The sequence below is a fragment of the Sinocyclocheilus grahami genome, unplaced genomic scaffold (assembly GCF_001515645.1).
Source record: "Sinocyclocheilus grahami isolate Dianchi unplaced genomic scaffold, SAMN03320097.WGS_v1.1 scaffold3.1, whole genome shotgun sequence".
In the NCBI taxonomy this organism is placed as follows: Eukaryota; Metazoa; Chordata; class Actinopteri; order Cypriniformes; family Cyprinidae; genus Sinocyclocheilus; species Sinocyclocheilus grahami.
The window spans coordinates 4,501,341-4,514,045 of record NW_015505182.1 but is presented as its reverse complement, the minus strand read 5'-3'; the positions used below and the strand labels follow the sequence as shown (position 1 = coordinate 4,514,045).

General features: G+C 35.6%; 1 protein-coding gene and 1 pseudogene across 2 annotated transcripts in view; one reads left to right on the top strand and one right to left on the bottom strand.

Moving 5' to 3' along the window:
• Window positions 1-1,385: 1,385 nt before the first annotated feature.
• Window positions 1,386-11,134, bottom strand: LOC107581560 (two pore calcium channel protein 1-like; annotated as a pseudogene).
• LOC107570830 (myelin and lymphocyte protein-like) overlaps window positions 11,095-12,705 on the top strand; it is a 7,626-nt gene continuing 6,015 nt past the window's right edge. Inside the window, exon 1 of one of the 2 annotated variants that reach the window (XM_016257198.1) lies at window positions 11,095-11,115. The gene's annotated coding sequence lies outside the window, so the exon portion shown is untranslated. Of the gene's footprint in view, window positions 11,116-12,583; window positions 12,632-12,705 lie in introns of those variants that run through there. The other variant, XM_016257138.1, reaches the window with a different exon arrangement.

Below are 12,705 nucleotides of genomic sequence, written 5' to 3'. Positions count from 1 at the left end.
TTAAAAGCAGTGGCCCGATTGGTTCAACTGTCCCAAGGGTCTGTCACACTGGCCCCGGGCCTTCGGGCAGTCACTATTGTTGAGTCTGTGGTCTTAATTTTAGTAAAAAAATGCAAAAATACAATTTTGAGAAACACTTAAAAAGCACTGTAGTGTTTTACAAAGGTTTCATTTGTTAATATTAGCCTTTAGTTATTGCATTAGCTTGGCTATCAAGAATAATGACCATGATTAACATTTTACATAATTTATTTCTCTTGGTTAGTTCACAATTATTACAGAAAATTACTGATTTGAAAAATTGCATGTGTAGAGTAAGATTTGTGAAAATGTAAATGAACTTATCAGCCTGATCCACAAGCAGAAAGACATATTTGTGAAGGCGTAAATCATTGTGCACAGATCATTTAAACGTACAATTTCATTCACTAATTTACCTTCCTACACTGATCCTTGTTGAATGTTAGTTCATAATGCATTTGCCAACGTTAATATGTACAGTTTAATGTTACACATTTTTATATGCAGATATCAGAGTAAAAAATGCTAATGTGGATGTGTAGTTCATTATATTTTGTATATTTTATATGAAAGACCTATAGGTTTGGATTTGTTAATGGTATTTATTACTGCAAAATAAAAGGCTGACAACTTGCGTGAATGTAGGCTGTAGTTCTGGTGGATGAAGGGCCCCTCAAGAGGTAAAGCTCAGGGACAACCTACAGTCTTAATGCGGCTCTGTATGTAATAATTCTTCATCACAGTATCATTCTGCTTATGTCAGTCATGAAAAAGTCATTGTTGCCACAGGACTTTCATAGAAAAAACAGTATGGAAACTGGATAAAGAACCTATGAGTAAGGAAGATCCTACAGCACCATTCGTTTTTAATTGTTGTAAAAGCAATTAACATCAGATAATAAAATCAGCAGAGTAATGTTACTTACTAAAAAAACAAGTATCTCTGTATATACTGTATGAGCAGCGATATGGCTGTATATTGACAGTGTTTCCATGGTGATTAAAGTAAAAGCAAAAAAGGAAACAGTAATTTTGTTATATTTTTAAAGAACATTGCCCAAACTCCTCAACTTTTAACATACAGAGAATAAGTCATTCTGAGCAAACATGCTTATTTTCATGAATTTCTGATGCTCTGGGGCCAGCAAATTAAAAACTCAGACATTTCAACTGACAGATGAAGGATGTAATACAAAATTTGTCCACTAGAGTCATAGGAGAAAAAATCTTTTAAGCCTGCCTTTTTCCATCCACTAGAATGGAAAATAAATACATTAAATCAGTTGAAATGTACTGTCAATATAGTTTTATACAATTATTTTATAAATGCTTTTTATGATTTTAATGATCATTCATTCATCATCAAAAAAATTATAGATCAATACTAGTTTTATATATCCTTCCCTTTCTATGAATGTATCTGTTTCACACTCTTTGAGATTCTAGAGTAACCCTTTCATTGCTGTAACTCAACAACCAGACTGGCAGAGGGTTAAATGCATGTGCCCACTGTGCACCATTTTCCTGATGCTACTGGTGGTGACGGTGCCACCGGGGCCTGGGCCCATCCTTGCTGCTTTCAGCTATATTTTTATTATTGTTATTTTAATTGTATGTGTACAAAATTTTACTCTGGAGCAATCCCTGTTGGTCATGTAGTATATTTCCCTTTTTTCAACAAAATTATTCAAAATAGAAAAAAAGATGCTACATTATAATATTATAGGCCTATATATAATATATATACACACACAAGCCTGAGACTCTTTGATGACTGAAAAATGAATATTAGTGGTCCATATACCGAAGTCTATATAATAAATCTTATCAACTATCATACATAAAGAGAATCTTTGATACAAACTATATTTATATATTTACATGTTTTTTTTTTATATTTTCTGGCTCTTCTTCCTCGTTGAAGCCTTCAGGACGAAGATCTGTTTCAAACATCCGCTGTAAAAGTCCATCCACAGTTCTGGATCCTGGAAAATAAAACAAAAGCAGTCCTTTTATTACTTACTAGTTTAGCAAATAATGCATTTCAAAAATAATGAAATAAAACAAAATACAAGCAAAACAGAATAAAAAAATTAGGGTAAAATAAATAAAATAAGGGAAAAATAAATAAAATGGGGAGGGGGGGGTTAATAAAATATCTTACTTCTTGAAGCAATCTTGAACATGAGGGATGTTTGTAATATTAGTGGTCCATATACCGAAGTCTATATAATAAATCTTATCAACTATCATACATAAAGAGAATCTTTGATACAAACTATATTTATATATTTACATGTTTTTTTTTAATATTTTCTGGCTCTTCTTCCTCGTTGAAGCCTTCAGGACGAAGATCTGTTTCAAACATCCGCTGTAAAAGTCCATCCACAGTTCTGGATCCTGGAAAATAAAACAAAAGCAGTCCTTTTATTACTTACTAGTTTAGCAAATAATGCATTTCAAAAATAATGAAATAAAACAAAATACAAGCAAAACAGAATAAAAAAATTAGGGTAAAATAAATAAAATAAGGGAAAAATAAATAAAATGGGGAGGGGGGGGTTAATAAAATATCTTACTTCTTGAAGCAATCTTGAACATGAGGGATGTTTGCCAGCTTCAAAAGGGCCCAGTTCATTGTCATTGCATCTACAAGACCAGTGTCCACACCATCCCTGCCAAACAAGAAAGGCCTCCATTAAAACTCCAAATCAACAGCTAAATGATGCTATGCTAAACAACTTAATAGGAGGTCCAAATGGTACATACTGTTGAACATTAAGCTCCAGCTCCTCTATTTTTTTTTGCAGGTCACTTTTGTCAACTGTGTATTCCACTAAGAATGCCTCCAAGATAAATGCTACAAAAATACTGAGGGGAAGAAAAAAAAATTAAGCTCACTACTCAAATTATGCATATTTGTCTTTTAAAGTAAAACACAATAATAATATTTTAAAATATAGTCTCTTCATTCTTACTTGATTATAATAATGACGACCACAATGTGAAAAAGGACAAAGAAAATTCTGGCTGAAACGTGTGTGACTGCCGTGAAACCGCTGGTCAACAGTGAAGTCAGTTAAGGGAAAAGCAATGCATGGTAATGATGTTATTAGAACTTTCAAAGACCTTAGTCTAGAGTTTCACAGCATTATCCTTGGAGCAGAAATGCATTTTGATCTGTATTTGTAAAGGATATCATGCCACTGATTAACCACAGTGAGTTCCAGCAAGACAATGAAGGAAGAGACCACATTGTTGAAGTTGTTCTTGCAGTAGTTGAGTTTAGCAAAAGTGGTTCCTTTGAGGAGAGGGTTTCCACAGTACTCTTGATCAGGACTTGTAGAGTTAGGTTCAAAGAACTGAACTTTACCTTTAAATAATTCCATTCCAACCATGGCAAATATGTAATACACCACCTGTAGGGGACAGCAGTGGATTTCTACATACTGATACACATCAATTATGACAGTTTTTCATCACAAACAACAGTTTAATATGCAGCATGATGGGTCTGCCTCCCTTCAAATGATAATGTCCCTGTCCCAGGATCATAACAGGGTGGAACAATGGAACACTGTTGGCAGCTTGATGAGCTGCTGCCATCTAAATGCACCCATACATCAAGCACTGTATCTAGCCCATGCTTTTTTAACACCATATTATCATACAAGGTGTCCTTAAGGCCCAGCATGGTGCAATACAGGAAAATCACCAATGACAGCATGGCCATATTAGGATTTCATACTTTCCCAGATGGACACATTCATCCATTTTGAATTTTTATTTAAAGCAATAGCCTATATAATGTATGCAATATATACAGTGGGGAAAAAAAGTATTTAGTCAGCCACCAATTGTGCAAGTTCTCCCACTTAAAAAGATGAGAGAGGCCTGTAATTTTCATCATAGGTATACCTCAACTATGAGAGACAAAATGAGAAAAAAAATCCAGAAAATCACATTGTAGGATTTTTAAAGAATTTATTTGCAAATTATGGTCGAAAATAAGTATTTGGTCAATAACAAAATTTCATCTCAATACTTTGTTATATACACTTTGTTGGCAATGACAGAGGTCAAACATTTTCTGTAAGTCTTCACAAGGTTTTCACACACGGTTGCTGGTATTTTGGCCCATTCCTCAAGAGCAGTAATGTTTTGGGGCTGTCGCTGGCGAACCCGGATTCACAAGTATGAGGTTGGTAAGATTTTTTTGAATGCTTTGCTCATCAAGGCTGCATTTATTTGATCAAAAATACAATACATATTGTTAAATAGAAGTTAAAATAACTTTTTTCTATTTTTTTCTATTTTAAAATGAAACTGATTCCTCTGATGTGTTCAGCAGTCGTTAGGGTTCAGTGTCACATGATCCTTCAGAAATCATTCTAATATGCTGATCTGCCACTCAAGAAACATTTCTTATTATTATCAATGTTGAAAACAGTTGTGCTGCTTAATGTTTCTGTGAAAACTGTGAATTTCAGGATTCTTTTAAGAAAATAAAGTTCTAAAGAACATTTATTTTTTTATAGAGTTTTTTTGTGATACTATTGATGTTTTTTTAATTCTGGTTTAACATTAGATTATCGGATCTGAATACCGGAAATGCAAAGCATCCTTCCGGTTAAGAGTCAGGCGTGACTTCCGCGTTCAGAAAAAATTTCTTTACACACATTGCTGATTTGAAATGTCATTGAAACATTGAAATTTGACATTTCTCAGTATCCCTATTAGCTAAATAGAACATAACTGCCCAGTGGTGTTGCTAAGATAGCCACCAGAAGGATTGATCTTTGCATGAGGCTCTTAAAGGAACAGTTCACTCTTTTACTCTCATGTCAATTCAAACCTGTCTGACTTTTTCTTCTGCTGAACAGTGAACACTCAACTGTTTTTGTTCATACAATGAAAGTAAATGGGGTCCAAATTAATACTGAACCCCACTGACTTATACTGTATAGACAAAAGAACGAAAGAAAGTCATACAAGTTTGGAACAACATGAGGGTCATTAAATTATTACAGAATTGGCATTTTTGGCTCAACTATCCCTTAACAATATGTAAATACTCACCACTATGAGTTGGCTAAATGTAAGAATAGTTGGTCCAATTTTAATAAGAGTGTTGATGATGGCTCGGAATCTACAAAGGTAAGATTTTTAGTTCAATGTCACATGGCAGCATTTAAAAAACATTTGTATATAAAAAGCATTTGGCTGTGATTATCTGACCTCTTAATGGAATCCACCAAGCGTATGAGTCTGAGGACTCTCAAGATGAAAACGATGTCCAAGATCTGGCGACTTGTGTAACCTCCAGCTGCAAACAAAAAAATTGGTCATTCAATAGCAAAGATAAAGACAGTAAGATTTCTTAAAGCTATGCTTATATAACTCCGAACAACTTTGATATAAAATGTATTAAATGCAAAACTGTATCCAAGTACATTGGATCAGTAGTACATAAGTATATACTTCATAACCTTCCTAAGCACTTACAGTGTTTGAGTGCTGAGTTAATGATAGTGCCAAAGAGTGCAGACACAATAATGATGATATCAAACCTGTAAGAGATCGATTTAATTGAATTTGATTTCATGTGAGCTAACACAGATATTATGTGATCAAATTCAGTGAGCCATTCAAAAAGTCTCCTCACCAGTTCCAGAAATGATGTCGAGCGAAGAACGCCCGCGGCTCGGTAGCGTACAGTTTGAGAATGATCTCCAACATATAAAGAGCCAGAAAACCCCACTCAGCATTTGAGACCAAAGGGTTCTCCTCATCCAGACCAATGAATACAGCATTCACTAGGATAATCAGGTCATAGACATACACAAACATTCTGGAACACACAATACAACAAACAGATGACCATATGGCAAGTACATGTACAAACATATTTAACAGCATCAATAGGATGTCCAACAGGGTCACAAAAGGAAGTCATACAACTTTGTTGTTCCAAAAAAAAAAAAAAAGAAGAAGAAGAAAAAGTAAATGTCTCAGTATCAATGCAAGTTAGATATTTTGTGTCCATGTACCTGTGATGAACCACATAGCGAATTAATCTGCTGACTGAGGAACTATACATGGAGGGGAAACAGATTTGAATGGGGTGTGGCTGTGACTTCACTGTGATCACCTGAATACTCAGAAGATCAGCAAGCTGGACAAATGCAAACTTCCCTGCTCAGACAATGAAGATGGGGAAAATTCAATAAAACAGCAGTCAAATTAAGTTTTTAAGTGACTATTTTTGAAGCAAAGAAAAATCAGTCTGACCTATGTGTCCTTTATTCTGATCATCTAAGACGCTCCAGAGCAATTCCTGGTGAGCAATACTGATATTCGGCTTGACGAGTTTAATCAGATGGTTCCATTTGGCCTGGGTCACCACAGGCTCTCCACCTTCACCCCAGGTCTCCTGAAGCAAAGAAAATGCCCGGCACATCTTAAATCTTCTGGCCTTCACCAGCTGCCGCACTTCCTCCTAGGAAACAGGAAAGAAATCAAGAAGAACTTCTAGAACTAGCTATAAAAGAAATCAACTAGAACTAGCTATAAAAGAAATCAACTAGAACTAGCTATAAAAGAAATCAACTAGAACTAGCTATAAAAGAAATCAACTAGAACTAGCTATAAAAGAAATCAACTAGAACTAGCTATAAAAGAAATCAACTAGAACTAGCTGAAGAAGAAAAAGTGAATGTCTCAGTATCAATGCAAGTTAGATATTTTGTGTCCATGTACCTGTGATGAACCACATAGCGAATGAATCTGCTGACTGAGGAACTATACATGGAGGGGAAACAGATTTGAATGGGGTGTGGCTGTGACTTCACTGTGATCACCTGAATACTCAGAAGATCAGCAAGCTGGACAAATGCAAACTTCCCTGCTCAGACAATGAAGATGGGGAAAATTCAATAAAACAGCAGTCAAATTAAGTTTTTAAGTGACTATTTTTGAAGCAAAGAAAAATCAGTCTGACCTATGTGTCCTTTATTCTGATCATCTAAGACGCTCCAGAGCAATTCCTGGTGAGCAATACTGATATTCGGCTTGACGAGTTTAATCAGATGGTTCCATTTGGCCTGGGTCACCACAGGCTCTCCACCTTCACCCCAGGTCTCCTGAAGCAAAGAAAATGCCCGGCACATCTTAAATCTTCTGGCCTTCACCAGCTGCCGCACTTCCTCCTAGGAAACAGGAAAGAAATCAAGAAGAACTTCTAGAACTAGCTATAAAAGAAATCAACTAGAACTAGCTATAAAAGAAATCAACTAGAACTATCCACGCCTTCGTATTTGGAAAATTGCCGAGCAACGTCTGCATGGCAAAATTAATATTTAATAGAAAAGCCATCTCACCAATCAAATTGAGGACGGTCTCATTAATATTAAGAAGCACAGCCTTCAATTGATTAGATGCCTCGCTTAGATTGGGTGAACGTCCTCTCTAATTAATATTCATAAGGTGAGGCCTCGCCATAGTAGGGTTTTTTATTTGGTTTTATCCCTCACATGCCAAACGGCGGGAAAGTGTGTCATTTGGCTTTAACCTCAACAATTAAACAATTATGGGGCGAATGATATATTTGTCAGGAGTTAGATTATTTGATCAATAGTATTAAATTCAAACATTAATAGATCAATAAACTTATTTCAATATTATTTCATATTAATTTGTTTTAATATATAAAAATATACATGTAAATTCGAGATTAATTTATTTTAAAATAATTTCTTTAAAATGTGACCAAAATAAATGTGACTGAGAAAGTTGCATGCTGACTTGAAAAAGATGTGAATACCTTAAGGTACTTTTTGTAGTTGTTGTAAACGACAGCAAGAAAGAAGGACATGAAGGTATATGTGTTGATAACAATATATAGAATGAAAAAAATAGTGAAGAAACTGTAGTTGTATGCCGGCATCCTACAATGAAAACATAAAAATAATATCACAGAAGCATTTGCATAGCATGCTTAGAGCACACTGTGGGTTACTGAAAGTCTTTTATACTGTTGAATATACATACTAATAAAAAATTCACCAAAGAGAATAAAGCCTAAAAGGAGAGAGAGAGAAACTTGCAAAAGTTCAAGACTTACATGACATCAGGGCTATTAGCAGTGCTCACTAAAACATAAAGATCGAAAACAATATCCAAATAGTCAGCGAAATATGGAGAACCATCAATGGTAAGAAGGCCCCTAAGATAAAAGAAAAAGATAATAATAAACTTTTTTTCAATGGACACAAATGAGACTGGACTGGAAAAGTCCAGAGGTATAAATGGTTGATACTGTATTTCGGATGACCTTTTCCCAAACAATTTAAGAGCCATGAGAGAAAAGACCAACACGCTGAACATGAATAAGAGAAAAACATACAAGATCTGAGGCAGTGCATTCCGAATACTCCTGAATGCCCTCCGCAGCTACAGACACAAAAGGGAGGGGAAAAGAATGGGGTCTGGAGGACATATGGACATACACTACCAAGTTTGGAATGGGTAAGATTTTATAAATGACCCGAAACACTTGAACAATAGTGTATGTTTTCTCCAACTTTAAGGTTTATTTCATGGCAAAATTATCTATTATTACATTTTCAAACTATAAAAAAGAATGAATTAGTGAATTGGTAAGCTAATTAAACAATGCAGGAACTACTATACATTTATTTTGTGCTTTGAGATTTTCTTGTCTTCCCTCTGTAACATTGACTAACAGAAGAGGTCTTAAGACCCTCGACCATCGGATGGCAAAGTAGCCTGTTGCTTTCAGAGCCCCGTATATAGTCAAATCTATGAAAGAGAGCTGTGAGATGGGAAGAGTAAAGAAAGATCATGAAACAAAAAATACAGTGATATTCAAAATCTCCCAAAATTTATAGGAATGCAAGCAAGTTTCACGACACACGTAAACCCTCTTCCTGGCTTCACTAAACGTCTTCTCATAGACAGTGAATGCCACATTTCCTGGTGATCCTGCAGAACTGCTGAGAATGACAAACCCCGGGCTAAAGTTCATTTCATAACATTGTTACGACTACAGTACATTCTCAGCATTTTCTCATGTTTGTACAGACAGAACACTTTAGGTGAATTCACTGGTATTATATTATATCAATAATATATTATGATATGAACCAGATAAAACGGACTATGTATCTGTAAATAAAATGAAAATTGATCTATTTCCTATTTACAGTCCAAAAATATTCTTTTTAGATTAGAGGCCTACCGTTACAATGACTATGATGCAGATATTTTTAGGATCCTTCCAGAATTCATCCCTTGGAATGACTTTGGCATAGTGTACCATCCGCACAGTGAACGCAGAGAGACATATGATCTCAATTGTAGAAGTCGCCTAGAGACCACACATGCACACACACACAACAATGTCACAGAATTTTACTATATAACTGTCTAATAAGATTTTAATCTAAGGTTACTTTATCAGAGTCTAACTGCCAAATGGGTTGGCTGTGAATGTCTGGGCTAACCACAATTAGCTGGGCAACAAATAAATAAATGTGGATAGTGACAGAAAACACCATCTAAAGCTCCTGACATTCTTCCATAGAAAGTGACTATTTTTCAATGAACATGAATCTCCATGAAATATCCCATTGTGTCATATGGGGGGTTGCCATGGAATACAGGATGTCATAAAGGCAGTAAACTCTGTTTTATGTTGCTAGTCAAATACTCTTCCAGTTCACATAGGTACTCTACTATGACAACAGACTCTAATTAATTTCAGCACATAGAGATTCATGCATAACATGTTTTATAGTTAAGCATTGATAGAAACAATGAGCATCCAAGAAATATTCAACCACTCATTCACAAAACTACACAAAGGTCTGCAATGAATTGCACATTGGATAAATGATTAAACCACTGCTTGTCTGAACAAATTTCAAATGTAAGCTTAAAATGTTTTTCACTCATACCCATATAGGAAGTGGCACAACAGCAGGATCCTCAAAGAGAGCCAGAGCAAGATTTATAATGATGAACACATATACCAGCGTCTGCATGAACAAGTGATTGTACAACAGGTACAGCCTGTGGAATATTTGACAGATTTTATAATACACAATCTAGTAATAGTCAGTTATATAAATGATTGCTGGAAAGTCATCTCTTACCTCACAGCCTGTGGCGAAGTATCAAAAAAGATGTTCCTGTTATACTGGGCATCTGACACATATACTGTGGCAAGGTCGAATTTCTAAAACCACATCAGCGGCCAAGAAGAGAGAATAAATACAGGCCATTATAGTCCACTGCATATTTTATTTATCCACTTTTTAAAATATTTTCTAGTTCATTTTAAATGATTCTGTGGAGTGACAAATGGATTTATATAAGTGCAAATATTCCATGTAATCTCTCAATTAATATGATGTCATAAAATCTGCGTAAATAACAATAAATAAATTAATTAATTAGCAAAAGGCTGTGTATAACTGGATTAAACGGAGCGGCATACCATTCGACACATCAATTCTACCAAAACTATTACGTGCTATAACCTCCCTTTCAAACTACAGCCATCACTCAAAAATGGGACTAATATGTGCACATTTATGCTAACGGTTAACAGTGTGGTCCATGCATAATTATATTTGTATGGCAACAGACAAACATAATGCATTTCTGTACAAATGATAAACAATTAACAAGTAAAGAACTTGTGAAATGTTTGCAAAACGCAAAAAAAAAAAAAACTTTTCAGTGCTTCTCTTTTTTTCTTGACAAGCAAGACACCAAATGTTTCTCCGATTACATAAAATGATCCAGATTTAAAAGGACCTCCATGTCGCGGTAAATTCAATAGACTTTCCATCCCAATTAATAAACCAACCAATCCAAACTTAATATCAGAGTACCATCTATGAACCTGAACGTATTTTTAAACCCATCTTTTTAGATGTTTACATTTTGCGGCACATTGATAAGTACAGGTTTCCAAGAACACTATATCCAGGCAACATACCTCTGTCATCTCATGTGAAACGTTACTGGAAACATTGTTTCCTCCATTGGTTAAACCTTCATCCTTTGGTTTTTCGGTCTCTGACATTTTTTTCTCTGTCCCTCAACTTTTCCCTGTCCTTATGCACCTGATACAGATCCAGTTCGCAGGAAATCCAGTCTTGAAGAAGTTCATCTTGCAAACGAAGCGAATTTGCTAATCCTAGTATGGTGAAGGTCTTGCTATTAAAAATGCATGAGCCATGCCTTCGTATTTGGAAAATTGCCGAGCAACGTCAGCATGGCAAAATTAATATTTAATAGAAAAGCCATCTCACCAATCAAATTGAGGACGGTCTCATTAATATTAAGAAGCACAGCCTTCAATTGATTAGATGCCTCTCTTAGATTGGGTGAACGTCCTCTCTAATTAATATTCATAAGGTGAGGCCTCGCCATAGTAGGGTTTTTTATTTGGTTTTATCCCTCACATGCCAAACGGCGGAAAAGTGTGTCATTTGGCTTTAACCTCAACAATTAAACAATTATGGGGCGAATGATATATTTGTCAAGGATGCATATAAGAATTTATTATACTGCTTATTTAAAACCGTGTTTGTACAGCTATGTTTTTGCCCAGTCATGTGACTGAATCCAGCGGAACTGGCGGAGAGGATCCACAGGCTCAGAGGTTATAGTGACATCTCAAAGAAAACACCCCAACGACTGTGTTATGATTAACCCATTGTTCCCTTATGTTTATACTGTAATTTACGATGATATCTCAAAACTAGAGGAACACCATAATATCAAATAATGTATTATTACGTTTTTCAGTTTATAATTACCTATAACAATGTAAAAGTTTTCATATACACGACACTGTAATGCCCCTTTTTGTGCATAAAGCTCGTAGAAAGCATGAAAAACGATATGAATGAGCTTATTGCATAACGAAAACAAACCCGGAAGAAATGACCCGTTAAGTGACATAATAATGAATTCAACAAAGCATTATTGTTTTATGAAAACTATTTCAGCATTATGAAAAATAGTTTAGCATTCCTACCAGAATGTGGATGTTGAGCACCTTAAAGACTAGAAGACAGCAGCCGAGACTGAACAACGGGTCAAACATCACGCTTAATGACCTATTTGCCCAAATCTAATTCAAACATCAACAGTTACGGCGTTTCCGTATTACCGTAACACACGGACTAAATGCGCATAATTCACGGAGAAGCAATGTTAACCATTCCTTACCCGGTAGAACACTGAGTGCATCCAGGGAGAGCCACTCATAAAGCTGATTCAGTGATTGAGCTCGCATCTAACGAATTTTAGGACGTTTTTGTCTCACAGGAGACAGCAATTAAAATATCATCACCGAGAGCTCAAAAACTACTGTGATTGGTGCCTCATAGCCAGCGCTATGTAAAGTAACAGAAACCACGTGAGAACGACATCAAGTAATGTAATTACAAGACCAGACACTAGATGGCAGTGTGGGGTTAAAGACGGTCTGCCATCGATGCGCGGGGCAAAATGAAATGTGCAAAAGAGAGATTTTTGGTAGATTGGTGGTAGACCAGAAGGTTGGAGGAAGGTAAACTGAATGCCGTGTAATGAGTAGGCTAATCAGCAGACTATCAAATGTTGGCTAAGTTATAAGGTGTTTCT